Source organism: Meriones unguiculatus, chromosome X (assembly GCF_030254825.1).
Source record: "Meriones unguiculatus strain TT.TT164.6M chromosome X, Bangor_MerUng_6.1, whole genome shotgun sequence".
NCBI classification, from domain to species: domain Eukaryota; kingdom Metazoa; phylum Chordata; class Mammalia; order Rodentia; family Muridae; genus Meriones; species Meriones unguiculatus.
The window spans coordinates 20,802,644-20,818,575 of NC_083369.1; positions in this window are offsets into that span (position 1 = coordinate 20,802,644).

Below are 15,932 nucleotides of genomic sequence, written 5' to 3' on the forward strand. Positions count from 1 at the left end.
TCTAGAGAACCTCTAGTCTCTTGGGTTTTTATTATTATTATTTTAGTTTTGCATCTTTTCCTTCTATCCTTCCTTTCACTTATCTTCCCAGAATCTTTAATCTGTCTCTTCAAGTCTTACTTCACCTTAAATCTTTTCTTGTCAAATGCATTATATCAGTAGTATAAACAGCCAAAACAATTAGCACAAGTATCTTCGCTCTTGTCAAATTGGTTGGTTGCAAATGAGCTAGAAGTGAGACATACAAATTTCTAGTGCTTTTTACTTATTTCTTTTAAAAAAAATGTTATTAGTTCTTTGAAAATCCCATGCAATATGTTTTGATCATACAAAGTTCTTACTTCTCCCACTCTTAACTTAATCATCCTCTTCACTTCCCATTCAAATCTGTGTTTTTCTTTTTTATTTATTTTCAATTTGCCAATCATTATTAATATAACAAAGTTGTTAAGAAAATCCCAGGTTTTGAGTTTAGGTATGGATTTAGTCTTGAAATGTACAGAGCTCAAAGTTGATTCTATTTCAGTATCCTCTTATTCAATCTCAATAACATCAAACCTTAACTTTTTAGGGAAGTATCCTAAATCTTTTCTCAGTTGGATGAGTTGTCAGAGCCTTGGACCTTTTGTAGTGGACTGATTGGTTAGTCACTACAGTAGCAGGAAAGATGTTCTGGGTAGAAAATGAATTCACCCATTAAGTCATTAGAAGAAAATTGCTCATTATACTACAAGAATTGAGCTGGATGGTCAGTAATTAGAGTATTGCTTGTAATTTTGTGCAAATTGTCTACCAGGGACCTTGCTTATAAAGAAATGCTTGTATAGTTATAATGAGTTTACTTTGCAATGTCTTGTTATATTCTTATTGTTTAAAGGAGTACAATCCAGATTGGTCTCAGTATAGAATTCTAGAAGGTTAATATGAGTCATTTGCAAATAATTTCCAGATGTACAATATATTGTTTACTTTTATAGTTGCTGTGATAAAATACTTACCAAAAGTAACTTAAAGAGAGAAAAGTTTATTTTTGCTCACAATTTAAGAGTACAACCTGTCAGTGAGGGAGTGTCACTGCAACGAGAACTTGAAGTAATGGGCCACAATGCATTCAGAGTCAGGAACCACAGAAAGCTGAATGCTGGAACTTAAAGCAGCTGGTCACATCATATCCACAAAAGGAGAGTGAGCTTAGTTGCATAACGTTAGTAAAAAAGGTGTGATAAATGCCTGTTGCTGTTCAGTTTTCTCTGTCCACTTATAAAGTCTAATAAAACTGTCCACTTATAAAGTCTAATATTCAACCAGGGAATGCTGTTATCCACTGTGGTCAGGTCTTCCCACTTCAATGAGTGTAACCAAAATTATCTTCCACAGGCATGCCTAAAGGCCTCTCTCACAAGTGGTTCTGGATTCTGTCAAACTGACAATTAACATTAACTTTCATAATTCCATCCTTTGTCAACTTGCCACTCTAACATATCACAATTAAGTAATAATAACTCCCCCTTTCTGCATAGGCTCATGGTAGTGTTTTCATGTGAAATGCAATCGGTTTAACTTTAATAATTCTCATAGTCTTTACAATTCAAATACTGTAAATGTCCAAGGTTTCATTTTTTCCCATAAAATAAAAAGAAGTTACATCCTGCCAACATACAATGCCACAGAATATGAACTGTCATTCCAAAATGGAAGAATTAGTGCATAGTGAGACCAAAACCACCAAGATAAAAACATCAAATCCTATAACTGTATGTACAGCATCTGAGGTGTGATGAAATTGGCTGAACTTTAAAGGGCTTGGGTAGACCCACCCCTCCAGCTCTTCTAACTTAGCACACATAGCCTCTCTCTTAAATCAGCTTCAATCCTTGCCCATACATTTCCTTGATAGTACTCTCATGATCCTGGCAGCTCCAACATCTGGGAATTTACTCTGTAGACTAAGCTTCGCCTTCATAGTTTACAGAATGACCTCTTGGGTGCTCTTTGCCAGTACTTAAGAAACTGTATATATTGAACTTAATTAATATAATTTATCTTATGTGATTTGTGATCTAAATTTTTTATTTTTATTTATTTTTGATATTAATAACAGTTTATTCACTTTGTATCCCAGCAGCAGTCCCCTCACTCACTCACTCTCAACTTCACCCTCTTTCCCTCATATCCTCCCATGCACCCTCCCCACCCCCTAGTCCAGTGATAGGGGAGGTCTTCTTTCCTTTCCCTCTGACCCTAGCCTATCAGGTCTCATCAAGACTGGCTGCATTGTCTTCCTCTGTGAGCTGATAAGGCTGTACCCTCCTCAGGGGAAAGGGATCAAAGAGCCAGCCACTGAATTCATGTCAGAGACAGTCCCTGTTCCCATTACTAGGAAACCCACTTGGAGACTGAGCTGCCATGGGTTTCATCTGTGCAGGGGTTCTAGGTTATCTCCATGCATGATCCTTAGTTGGAATATTAGTCTCAGAAGAGACCCCTGAGGCAAGATTTCTTGGTTCTGTAGGTCTTCTTGTGGAGATCAGGTCCTCTCCATGTCTTTCCATCTCCCCCTTCTTTCATAAGAATCCCTGTACTCTGCCCATATTTTGGCTATGAGTCTCAGCATCTGTTTGATACCCTCCTGGGTAGAGTCTTTCAGAGGCCCTTTGTGGTAAGCTCCTGTCCTGTTCCTTATTTTCGCCCTTTCAAATTTCAATCCTGTGTGCCTTTCTGAGTGAGGATTGTTCATATTACCCAGGGTCCTACTTCTTGCTTAGCTTCCTTAGGTGTATAGATTTTATTATATTTATCCTATATTACATGTCTAATATCCACTTATAAGTGAATATATACCATGTGTGTCTTTCTGCTTCTGGGGTACCTCACTCAGGATGATCTTTTCTCGTACCTACCATTTGCTTGGAATTTTAATGATTTCCTTGTTTTTAATTGCTGAGTAGTATTCCATTGTGTAAATGTACCACAATTTCTGTATCCATTCCTTCATCGTGGGACATCAGAGTTTTTTCCAGTTTCTGGCTATTGTGAATAAAGCTGCTACGAACATGATTGAACAAATGTCTTTGTTGTGTACTTGAGTATATTTTGGATATGTGCCTAGGAGTGTTATAGCTGGATCTCAAGGTAGCATTATTCTTAATTGTCTGAGAAAGCACCAGATAGATTTCCAAAGTGGTTGTACAAGTTTTCATTCCCACCATCAATGGCAGGGTGTTCCCTTTTCTCTACATCGTCTCCAGCATGTATTGTCACTTGAGTTTTTGATCTTAGTCATTCTGAAGAATATAAGGTGAAATCACAAAGTCATTTTGACTTGCATTTCCTCTATTGAGAATTCTCTGTTTAGCTCTGTGACCCATTTTTAATTGGATTACTCGAAATAGCTTCTTGATTTCTTTATATATTCTGGATATTAGTCCTCTGTCAGATATAGTGTTGGTGAAGATCCTTTCCCAGTATGTAGGCAGTCGTTTTGTTCTGATGACAGTGTCCTTTGCTTTACAGAAGCTTTTCAGTTTCATGTGGTTTCGTTTATTGATTGTTGATCTTAGAGCCTGTACTGTTGTTCTGTTCAGGAAGTTGTCTCCTATGCCAATGAGTTCCAGGATCTTCCCCACTTTTTCTTCTAAGGAGTTTAGTGTGTCTGTTTTTATGTGGAGGTCTTTGATCCACTTGGACTTTAATTTTATGCAGGGTGATAGTATGAATCTATTTGCATTTTTTTAATGTAGACATACAGTTAGACTAGCATCATTTGTTGAAGATGTTGTCTTTTTTCCATTGTATGGTTTTGGCTTCTTTGTCAAAAATCAAGTATCTGTAGGTGTGTGCTTTTATTTCTGGGTCTTTATATGATTCCACTGATCCATCATTCTGTTTCTATGCCAGTACCATGCAGTTTTTATTACTGTTGCTCTGTAGTACAGATTGAGATCATATCCCTATGAAGTTGAGAATTGTGTTGGTATTTTGATGGGAATGTCATTCAATCTGTAGATTGCTTTTGGCAGGATGGTCATTTTCACTATGTTAATACTACCAATACATGAACATGGATATCTTCTTCAGTTGCTTTCTTCAGAGACTTGAAGTTTTTTTCAAACAGGTCTTTCACTTGCTTGATTAGAGGCACAACAAGGTACTTTATGTCATTTGTGGCTACTGTGTAGGGTGTAGTTTCCCTAATTTCTTTCTAGTCCTTTTTTCTTTCATGTTCAGGAGGGTTACTGATTTTTTTTTTTGAGATAATTTTGTATCCAGACAATTTTCTGAAGGTGTTAATCAGCTGAAGGAGTTCTCTGGTTGAATTTTTGAGGTCACTCATGTAGACTATAATATCATCTGCAAATAGTGATATTTTGACTTCTTCCTTTCTGATTTCTATCCCTTGATCTCCTTTAGTTGACTTATTCAGCTAGCTAGGACTTCACATACTATATTGAAGAGACACCCAGAGAGTGGGCAGTTTTGCTTTGTCCCTAATTTCAGTGGCATTGGTTTAAGTTTCTCTCTGTTTAGTTTGATGTTGGCTATAGGTGTGCTGTATATTGTCTTTACTATGCTTAGGTATGTGTAATGTATCCCTGATTGCTCCAAGACTTTAAACATGAGTGGGTATTTGATTTTATCAAATACTTTTTCAGCATCTAAGGAGATGATCATGTGGTTTTTCTCCTTCAGTTTCTTTATATGGTAGATTACATTTATGGATTTCCATATTTTGAACTACGCCTGCATGCCTGGGATGAAGCCTACATGGTCATGAGGGATGATATCTTTGATTTTTTCTTGGATTCAATTTGCAACTTTTTTATTGAGTATATTTGCATCAGTGTTCATAAGAGAGATAGGTGAGAAGTTTTCTTTTGGTTGGGTCTTTGTGTGGTTTAGGTATCAAGGTGACTGTGGCTTCATAGAATGACTTTGGTAATTTTCCTTCTGTTTCTATTTGTGGAATAGTTTGAAAAGAATTGGAGTTAGCTCTTCTTTGAAGGTCTGTTAGAATTCTGCCCTGAAACCATCTGGCCCAGGGCTTTTTTTGGGGGGGGGGGGAAGAAAGATTTTGATGGCTGCTTCTATTTCCTTAGGGGGTTATAGGATTATTCAATCTATTTACCTGATTTTTGTGGGTTATAATATTTGTTATTATAACTATTAACTATCTTTTAGTTAATAGCTGTATAACCAAATCACCACAAAGAGACTGGGATTTATTTAATTAACCTAGAACACAATGCTGGGCAATAGTTACTCCATCCTAAACCTCCAAGCCTGCATAGTTTACAACAATTCAGATTTCACCCATTCTACTTGCTTTCAGTCATATCTTAGATCCGGTTAATTTCTCCACATGGTTCCAAGACTTCTCCTCCCGATCTTCCCTCTTTTCCTTCCTTCCTTCCTCTTCATCCCACTCTGAACCAGGATGTCCCACTCTGTCTTCTCCATTGCTCAACATTGTGGCTTGTTGTTTTAATTGCCATATAGAGAACAAATGATGGCATTTTTACACAAACTTGAGACAGGTGACACTTAAAATAAGCATCACAATGCAGTGTCCAGATTGAAACCAGATAGTGGGGAGAGAAATCAGCATTTGAATGAAGAAGGGTAAATTGTATACATTCCAAAAGAACATTATACCAACACCTGATGTTGATATAATTTTGGTAAATGGAATCTATCAAGAAATTTGTCGATTTCATTGATTTTCAAGTTTTCATATAGGTTTTACAAGTACAGCCTAATGATTGTTTGGATTTCCTCAGTGTCTGTAGATATATGTATCCCTTTTTGTTTCTGATTTTGCTGATTTGGTAGTTCCTCTTGCCTTTTAGTTAGTTTGGCTAAAGCTTTGTCTATATTGTTGATTTTCTCCAAGAATCTGCTCTTGGTGTCATTGATTCTTTGAATTGTTTTCTTTGTCTCTAATTCATTGATTTCAGCTCTGAATTTGATTATTTTCAATTGTCTATTTCTCTTGGGTGTGTCTGCTTTTTTTGTTCTTGGTCTTTTAGCTGTCCCATTAAATTGCTGTAAAGTTGCTTGTATGAGATGTCTCAAACTTCTTCCTGGAGGCACTTAGTGCTCTGAACTTTCCTCTTAGAACTGCTTTCATTGTGTCCTATTAGTTTGGGTAAGTTGTGCCTTCATTTTCATTGCATTTTAAGAAGTCTCTCATTTCATTTTTCATTTCTTCCCTGACCAAGCTGTCCATGAGTAGAGAGTAGTTTAGTTCCCATGTTTATGTATGTTTATGCTTTTTTTTATTTCTGTTGTTGTTGAGGTCTAGTTTTAGGCCATGGTGGTCTGCTAGGATACAAGAAATTAATTTGATCTTCTTGTATCAAATGAGGTTTGCTTTGTGCCAGACTATATAGTCAATTTTTCAGAGGGTTCCATGAGGTGCCGAAAAGAAAGTACACTCTTTTGTATTTGGATGAACAGTTCTTTAGACATTTATTAGGTCCATTTGATTTAGGACCTCTGTGAGTGTCATTATTTCCTTATTTGGCTTCTATCTAAATAATCTGTCCCTTAGTGAGAGTGGAGTGTTGAAGTCTCCCACTATTAAAGTGTTGGGATCAATGTGTGATTTAAGATTTATTCATGTTTCATTTACAAATACAGGTGCTCTTGTATTTGAGGCATAAATGTTCTGGATTGTGATGTCCTTCTGGTGGATTTTTCTTTTGTTGAGAATGAAGTGCTGCTCCTCATCTTTTTTGATTAATTTTGGTTGAAAGTCTATTTTATTAGATATTATGATAGCTACCTCAGCTTGTTTTCTGGGTCCGTTTGCTTGAAAAAGTTTTTTTTTTCCAACCCTTTACTCTGATGTAGTGTTTATCTTTGTTAGAGAGGTATGTCTCTTGAATGCATTAGAATTTTGGATCCTGTCTCTGCAACCATTCTGTTAGTCTGTGTTTTTTTTTTTTTTTTTTTATTGGAGTTGAGTCCTTGATGTTGACAGATAATAGTGACCAATGAATGTTAGTTACTTTTATTGTGAAGTTGGTGGTGTTACCGTGTTTCAATGCTTGTTTTCTTTTAATTTTTTGTTGTGAAGTTATATATGTACTGTGTTTTCTTGGGTATAGTTATTTCATTGGATTGGAGTTCTAGTTAGATTGTCTTAGTATCTTCTGTAAGGCTGGGTTGCTGTGTAGATATTGTTTAAGTTTAGTTTTGTCGTGTAACATTTTGTTTTCTCCATCTATGTTGATTAAAAGCTTTGCTGGGTAGAGTAGTCTGGATTGGCATCTGTTGTCTCTTAGAGTCTACATGACATCTGCCCAGGCCTTTTTCACTTTCATAGTCTCTGTTGAGAAATCTGATGTGATTTTATAGGTCTACCTGTATATGTTACTTGGCTTTTTTCCCCTTGCTGCTTTTAATATTTTTTCTTTGTTCTGTAGGTTTAATGTTTTGACTATGATGTGACATGAGGAGTTTCTTTTCTGGTGTAGTCTATTTGGTGTTCTGTAGGCCTCTTGTATGTTTATGGATATCTCTTTTTATAAGATGGGAAAGTTTTCTTCTATGATTTTCTTGAAAATATTTTCCGGACCTTGGATCCTGGAATATTCTTTTTCATCTATTCCTATTAGTTTTAGATTTCGTCTTTTCATGGTGTCCTTAATTTCTTGGATGTTTTGTGTTTGGAACTTTTCTGATTTTACCTTTTCTTTGAGAGAAGTATCAATGTCTGCAATTGAATCTTCAGCACCTGAGATTCTCTCTTCCATCTCTTGTATTCTATTGGTGATGCTTTCCTTTGTGGTTCCTGATCTTTTCTCTATGTTCTTCAGCTCTAGGTTTTTCTCTGTTTTTGTTTTCTTTATTGATTCTAATTCTGTTTTCATGCCTTGCACAATTTCCTTCATCCGTTTGAATGTGGATTCCTGTCTTTCCATGGTGGCCTTTATTTTTTTGTTTGTTTCCTCTCTATATGCCACTAATTGTGCCTCTATTTGCGCCTCTACATGTTTGGCTGTAGTTGCCTGTATTTCTTTGATAGCTTTGTTCATTTCCTTTTTATATGTCTCTACTCATGCTTCTACCCATGCCTCTATTAGTTTGGCTGTAGTTGCTTGTTTTTCTTTGAGAGCTTTGTTTCCTCTTTATGTGCCTCTAATATCTGGATAAGCCTAGAATTGAGGTCTTTTTTCTGTGTTTCCAGTGAATTAACATGTCCCTTGATTTTGGGGGCTGCTGGTAAAGCCATGATGTCCTGATTTTGTTAGATGTGTTATGCTAACCTTTAGCAATCTGCTTATCTGTAACCTTCACTGTTTGTTCCTGGAGTCTGTACTTTAGACTGGGTTTATCTTTCTCTGGTGTCTGGAGCATTTTTCAGGAAAATGAGACAGGTCCACCAGTTTGAGAGTGGATATTGGTGTTTCAGCTTTAGCTAAGAGAATAATTTCATAGGTGCATGTGCTCAAACATAGGAGTGTGTGTGGAAGTGTGCCTTGAAGGACAGGGTGTTAGGGCTTGTAGATGCCTTGAAGGTGGAGCTTAAGCACAGGAGGGTGTAGGTGCTGGCGCTGTTCATGGACACAATGTGCATGTGCAGGTGTCCTAAATACCTCAGTGGCTTATAGGCCTGTGGTACTGTCCTCCTGGTATTCAGATCTGTTTGGGCTCCAGGAATTGTTTGCCTGGACTCCACTGATAGCCCCACAGAACAGGGTCTTCAATGTTGAGAATGCTTTCCCAAAGAATTCCTGTGTTGCCCACAGTGGGGTTGTGGGTGGGAGGGATCCGATGTCTAGCACTTAGTGTAGAGGGACTCTGGATATGGGGCTCTTCATGCACTCACTTAAAGGCACATTCACTTGCTAGCAGGCCTAATTGGAATGCACAAGTGTTCCCCCTGTTCTCTACTCTCAGATTCGGGCCTGCAGGGGCAAATGAGATTGTAGGAGATCTGTCAGCTCAGTGGTATCTACTGTTTGTCTGCTGGGCAGGGAGACCAGTTTTGGGGGCAGCCACCTCTGCTGTCTCAGTCCCAGAGCATGGAGGCTTCTGTTAGGGCTAGCAGGGCTGCTGCAGACCTAGTAGGCTGGTACAGCTGCCCCCTGGGAGGCCCACCTCTGCTGTCTCAGTTACTGAGCAGGGATGCTCATTCATGGGGCAATTACTGCAGCCACAGCTGAGCAGGGAGGCCTATGCGTGGAGAAGCAGGCACTGTCAGCCACCTCTGCAGAGTAGGGAGGCCTGTGTTTGGGGCAAGGAGAAGTGCAGAGGGGTTGGATATTAGCCACTCTCAGTCCCTAGAAATGTTCACAGTTTACCTGGAACCAAGTGGTCTCGCCTCTGGGTTGTCCGGTTTTATTCAAGAAGCCTCAATGTTAATGTTCTGGCTTCAGCTGCCCCTCCACTCACCAGTTTCAGATTTTCAGATCCTGTGCCCTTCAGATACAGTGAGCACTGGTTGCTGCCATCTTGGATTCTCTAATCTAAAACTTTTAAATCAAATTTTCCGTGGCAGCATAAACCAATACTAAGTATATATTACATCTCTGTCATTTTCTAGCTATACTGTCCTCCCTTTTGAATATAAAAATCTCAAGACTAGTAGTTCTCAACCTTCCCAGTGCTGTGACCATTTACTTCAGTTCCTCATGTTATGATGACCCCAACCATAGAATTTTTTGTTGTTAATTCACAACTGTAATTTTCTACTGTTATGAATTGTGTTATGTATCTGTGTTTTCTGGTGGTCTTAGGTGACCCCTATAAAAGGATCTTTTGACTCCCAAAGGCTCCATGTTCTATAGGTTAAGAATCACTGTTCTAACCTTTATTTGTAGTTGCCAGACACTGGAAACAATCTAGATGTCCCTCAACCAAAACATGGATAAAGAAAATGGGATACATTAACACAATGGGATACTACTCATCTATTAAACAAAGACATTATGGAATTTTCAGGCAAATGGATAGACCTAGAAAATATCATCCGGAGTGAGGTAACTCAGACCCAGAAAGACACACATGGTATGTATTCACTTGTAGTGTATATTAGCCATAAAGTACAGGATAACCATGCTACAATCCACAACCCAAAGAAGTCAAGGAGGGCTCAAGGGAAGATGCTTAAATCTCTCTCAGAAAAGGAAATAAAATAGACACCTGAGGTAGATAGAGGGAAAGAACTGGGTGGGAGAAAGAGTGCAGAGGGGAACTGGGGTCAGGTGTGGGGAAGTGGGAGAGGGCTGGGAGAGAGAATTGAAATTGATGAGAGTATATCTCTAGGACACAGGAGGCTCTTGGGGGTCTATGGTGGCTACCTCAGCTGAGAATCCTAGCAGCAGGGGATATGGATCCTGAAATGGCCACATACTGTGTAGCTAGGGAAGACTTCAATGTGGAGAGAAGGGGACAGCAACTCACCTATAAAGCCTTTGACCTCTATTTTGTTCTGTCTACAAGAAGTGTAGAGCTAAAGGTAGAGCAGAGATCAGAGGAATTGCCAAGCAATGACTGGCCCAACTTGAGACCCACCCAATGGAAGAGCCAAGCTCTGACACTATTAATGACACTCTGCTATGCTTGCAGACAGGAACATAGCATAACTATCTTCTAAGAGGCTTCATCCAGCAGCTGATGGAAACAGATGCAGAGATGCATAGCCAAACAATAGGCAGAGCTCAGGATGTCCTGTGAAAGACTTGGATGAAGGACTCAGTGAGCTAGAGGAGTGAAGGACACTACAAGAAGATCTACAGTATAAACTAACCTGGGCTCATGGGTGCTCACAGAAACTGAACCACCAACCAAAGAGCATGCACGGGCTAGACTTAGACCACCTATTCATATATATCAGATATTCAGTTTGGTCAACGTGTAGGTTCCCTGACAATTGGAGTAAAGGCTGTCTCTGAATCTGTTGCCTGTCTTTTGTATCCTTTTTTCTTAGCTGGGCTGCCTTGTCTGGCCTCAGTGGGAGTGGATGTGCCTCAGCTTGAGGTGCCAGGATGGGTTGGTACCCATACCCAATGGATACCAGACAGGTGGTTGGTATCCTGTCTGAGGAGGGAGGAATGAAGGTAGGGGAGTGTGAGGGTGGGACTGGGAGGAGAGGAAAAAGGAGGCTGCAATCAAGCTGTAAAATGATTAAATAAATAAATTAATGAAAAGAAAGAACTTCTGCTCTAGATCTACCTCTTACATGTATTTGAAGCAGTTAATCCATATTTGCTTCATTAACAAAAGCAAAGACATATTTTCCTATAAGTAACATTGCAAAACAGATTAAATCTGTAACATTTAATCATGGTCATGTGTATTGTTAACTTTTTCTAATGGTAACACTCAAGAAGGACTGTATAGTATTTGTTCCCTAAAGAAAATGTATTGTCTCTGGCCATAATTTCCTATTAGTGCAATGGTTATTAAAATACTGAATCATATTTAAATTATTTTGCACATTTTAATAAGATAGGTGCCAATTCGAATTTATAAATCTCCTAACTGTATGCTTTGTATAGAAATTTCAATTTGAGATGTTTCCTAAAGCTATACCAAAACAAATTAACTTTTTTTTTTTTTTACTGGTAGTATAAAAGTCATGTGAAAAAATGTGAGAGTTTGAAGAGTTACTAATGTGTCCTATGCACTTTTTCTTTAATTTTACAATTTCATACTGTATATAATGAAATTTTGTGATTTCCCCTGCAATACTTTCCTTTGAAACTGAGGAATACTCTGTCCCCCAAAAGTCTTACTCCTAATTTCATGTTTGGTATAGTGTTCATGTGTGTGTGCATGTGTGCATGTAACTGAGTTCAATTATGGTTTTTTACTTATGAGTGGGGCATTGAATACTTAGAAACTCAGTGCATTTTGCTATTTCAATTATTTATTGGATTGAAATTGTCTAAGTATCATTTTTTTCCAAAAGTAATTATGTATAACTGTGAATTAGACAATTTCACTCAAAGAAACATCAATCTGACTCCTTCAGAATAAGCTCAAAAAATGAGATTTTAATATTAAGTTAAAGCTAACTGCATCAGATGTAGAACATAGACACAAACATTTCCATTTAGAGCGTGCTATAACTGAACTGTGGCTTCTGATAGAACCCACAGAGCAATGAACATCACAGAGCATCACCCAGGTTGGCCAAGTACTGGGTCATTTTTTTTTTATATGTGGAATATTCAACTTAGAACTTCAGTATCTACTAAGGACTCTGCAGGTCCTCTGAGTAATTGGATCTGAGTAATGGATTTTAATACCAAAGCATTAATGTTATGGTGTCTCAAGAAACCCTGACTCCTAGCAAGAGTCACAAACCAGAAGACAAAATCAGTAGAATAAGCGTTGCCTGAAATGTTCCACTGAAGTCAAAATAAATTAAATGTCATCATCTGCCAAACTCTAAACTATACATCTTGTAACAACATTTTTATCTAATATAAAAGATTTTCTACTAGACCAACTTCAGCCTCCACGAAAAAATATGAATTATCAAACCTAAGAACATGGATTTTTCTCCAATAAACACTTCCTTATGACAAGTACTGCCAGAATACAGTAAAAATCTCATCTGCTGGCTGCTTGTTGGCATTCTGTTTTGGCTTTCTCTTCCAAAATGACATGTCCTTCTTATTATTTATTGTCATCCCAGGACTGACTGTCATGTACAATGACAGCAGTATTTGAAATTAAATTTATAAGTCTTAGCTATCCTCTCTTTCAAAGAGAAAAAATACGTAAGCAACAGCTCACAAAACTAGTTCTGAAAATATATACAAATATACATATACCAGTGCATATATATTGCACATGCTCTCACACACTTTAAATTAAGCATATGAAATATTATAATTTTGCCATGTGATTAGTCTAAAAAGTATAAAAATGTAGTGACCAGAGAATCAGGGACTTCTCTGTGAGACTCTGACTCCTAGTAACGTCCGTAACTATCCTCACAAAAGTCTCACTGAAGTGGATGGGAGAAAGACCACATCCCAAAGATTTTTTTATAGTCAACCGATTTTAGGAATTCTAGGGGCAGAATGAATTTTTTTCCATGTTGTTCTACATATAAAACAGCATCTAAAACAATTGTGAAAATGATTATTAAGAGCATATAAGACAATAACATTGAATCAGAGTGTATTCTTGGTAATCAAAACAAGTAGAAAACCCTTATCTCCATCTTACCGAGATTTAAGAAATTCTCCATGGCACAAAAGCTAAAAGTCAATGCTTGCTATGCAAAGTTAAGATAATACCCTTTCCATTTTAAGGATAAAGAGCAGAATGAATATCCTTGTAAATGGATATCTCCTCTTCATTTTAGGCCAAAGTTGTTTTATTGTTTGTTTTACTATTTAGTTTATAATAGGGGCTAATCTATAGTCACAGTGCTTACTTTTGTGTCTGAAAGGAAAAAAGAAAAGAAAAAAAGAGAAAATGAATAGTATTGATTTGGAGCCATCATCAAATTTCTTAGATCCTCACTTTTCATGGACATCAATGGTATGTGTCACATTTCCTGGATTAGACATCAAATATAGTCATTAATCTGGCACTAGCTCTGTAAGCATCCCTAGAGACTGCCTATTATTATGCTTTACTACATGTCTTTATAACAGTCCAAAGACAGATCTACATAGCAACTAGGTTTTAAATGTACTTATTTTGAACAGTTGTGGGATCCCTTAATTAAAGCATCATCCAGTAAGAGCATTATCACACAATTAAGAGCACATACTGCTAATGAGGAGAACCTGAGTTTCATGCTCAGCATTTGCAACAGGCATTTTAAATGATTTGGTACTTCAGTTCCACCTCTTCACCTTCTGCCATCTGTGGGCACTGTGCTTACTTGGGACATGTCCACACACAGATATATACATAATTCAAAATTAAAATACTTTAAAATAAATGTATAATCAAACATTATCTGCTGGGAATCCACAACAAAGAAAATGTGAAATCAGAATTGGACAATGATGAAAAAAGCTAGCAAAACAGCATAACATTGAAGAGCTGGCCAGGAGAATTCACTCACACTTGAAACTGAGGCTGTTAGCTTCACAGAAAGTAGTTAAAGTAAGAAAAGCATAGTAAAAATGGCTACTTTTAATGTTTTTTTCTCTATCTTTTTTGATATTGTATTTTAATTAGATAATTTCTCCCTTTCTTTCCTCCTTCATACCTTCCCACATACCTCTTCTTTGTCTCTTTCGAATTCAATGGTAAGAATTCATGGTAAAAAAGCGAGGGGGGTGATTAGGGATAGGAAATATAGAAAAAGGAGGTAGGTGGGTAAAAAAAAATAACAATGGTTGAAAAGGAAAAAAAATACAATTAACTATTTACCTAAAACACACAACATAATCTTGTAACATACATAATTCAGTGTATAGATATACATATATATTGTTAATGAATTTTTCTCACCTGGGTTGATGGCATTCCTCCCAAGGGCCAAAATCTAGCTAACAAACCCCCTAGTATGTGTGTGTGTGTGTGTGTGTGTGTGTGTGTGTGTGTGTGTGTATAATCTAGAATGTACTGTTTAATGAGGCTAGTTTTTCTAAGTGTGACATGGGAGTTTGTTTATCTCAATAGGGTATCAAATGATTTTTTTTTGGTAGTAAAAGACTTGATTTAAACACTAGAACATCAGTCCTTATAGATGTCCTCCCAGGCAAACTGTGAATTGTTCCATCTGATGTCTCAAAGTGAATTTGTATATTCAGTGCCTGTTACACTGATTAAACAATATTACAGGTCTCTAGCTAGAAGATAAAAACAAATAAACAAATAAAAACCAAAGTAGGAGTCAAACAAATTAGTGACAGCTAGAGAAAATCACTAATAAAGCTTCAATTGGATCTTGGAGGAGCTCTCAAAATGTCAGTGGTGATGGGATAAAGATAATTCCATGCTGCTGCCTGCAGAGAGTCTAAATAGTTCTTTAATCCTTTAGGGAACTTCAATTAAGTAAAGCCAGATCCCTTTTATAAAAAGCCATTGTGTATCAAAATTGGTATTTTTTTCAATAATTTTTTATTTTTTAATATTAATTACAGGTTATTTACTTTTTATCCTAGCCGTAGCCACCTCCCTCATTCCCTCCCAATCCCAACCTCCTTTCCTCATCTCCTCCCTGCCCCTTTCCAAGTCCACTCATATGAGAGGTCCTCTTCCTCTTTCATCTGACCCTAGCTTATCAGGTATCTTCAGGACTGGCTGCAAAGTCCTCCTCTGTGGCCTAGCAAGGTTTGTTCCCCCATCAGGGGTGGGGGGTGTCAAAGAGCCAGCCATTGATTTCATGTTAGAAATAGTCCCTGTTCCCCTTACTAGGATACCCACTTGGTTACTGAGCTACCATGGGCTGTAACTGAGCAGGAGTTCTAGCTTATATCCATACATGGTCCTTGGTTGGAGATACAGTCTCATAAAAGACTCCTGTGCCCTGATAAATTCTGTCCTTGTGGAGCTCCTGTTCTCTCCAGGTCTTACTAACTCCCCTTTCTTTCATATGATTCCCTGCACTCTGCCCAAGGTTTGGTTATGAGTCTCAGCATCTGCTTTGATACACTGCTAGGTAGAATCTTTCAGAGGCCTTCTGTGGTAGGCTCCTGTCCTGTTACTTGTTTTCTTCTACTTCCAATGTCCATCCCATTTGTCTTTCTAAGTAAGAATTGATCATTTTGCCCCGAGTCCTCTTTCTTGTTTATCTTCTTTAGGTGTACAGATTTTAGTATGTTTATCCTATATTATAGGTCTAGTACCCACTTATAAGTGAGTATATACCGTGTGTGTCTTTCTGTTCCTGGGATACCTCACTCAGGATGATCTTTTCTACCAGATATCCATCAACGGAGGAATGGATACAGAAATTGTGGTACTTTTACACAATGGAATACTACTCAGCAATTAAAAACAAG